This window comes from Octopus bimaculoides, chromosome 19 (genome assembly GCF_001194135.2).
Source record: "Octopus bimaculoides isolate UCB-OBI-ISO-001 chromosome 19, ASM119413v2, whole genome shotgun sequence".
Lineage (NCBI taxonomy): Eukaryota > Metazoa > Mollusca > Cephalopoda > Octopoda > Octopodidae > Octopus > Octopus bimaculoides.
In genome coordinates, this window is record NC_068999.1 from 6,077,229 (window position 1) to 6,077,949 (window position 721).

Genomic DNA, 721 nt, shown 5'->3' on the forward strand with positions numbered 1-721 from the left:
ATATATATATATATATATATATATATACATATATATATATATACACATACATATATGAGTTTACGATATATTCGTAATGTAGCTAAAGAAAAGAAAACGGTAGACACTGGTGCCATCGCACACTCGTCCATCCAACGCCACCATGTGTCTTATATATGGAAGCAACACAATGAACGAATGAAGAGAAAACTGCACAAAAAGTCTATTACTCTAGCCAGTTCAATCAATACAAAATTGTGAAATATTGAAGTTTAGGTATTTTTGGTTAGTCAGGCCATCCATAGTATAAAAAGAACAACAGTTTTCGTAACTGAGTAAACTTTAAACTTTAAAACTCCGCTGACATTTCCAAGTCTTTTTGAGGAAAAACTTAGAACATAGCAAGAGAAGACTAGTTGTATTCAGCGAAGATTTTCACTTTGATGATCCGCCATTTCTAAAATGTCAGACTCGTGAAAAATAAATGCATGAACGTTTGTTGGCAAACATAAACAAAATAAACACAAGCATTAGATAGATAGATAGATAGATAGATAGATAGATAGATAGATAGATAGATAGATTGATTGATTGATGAATAGATTGGTAGACATACAGAGAGAGAGAGAGAGAGAGAGATTGATATTTAGATAGTCAAATGGATAGATAGACCGATATATAGATAGGTAAATCGATAAATGTAAAGAGACATACTAATAATTTTATACATGGACACAAACCG

General features: G+C 31.3%; 1 protein-coding gene across 1 annotated transcript in view; it reads left to right on the forward strand.

Annotated features, from left to right (window-relative positions):
• LOC106872866 (nuclear receptor subfamily 2 group E member 1) overlaps window positions 1–721 on the forward strand; it is a gene marked incomplete at its 5' end in the record, with an annotated part of 20,030 nt that overhangs the window by 17,936 nt on the left and 1,373 nt on the right. The gene's annotated exons all lie outside the window — the stretch shown is intronic.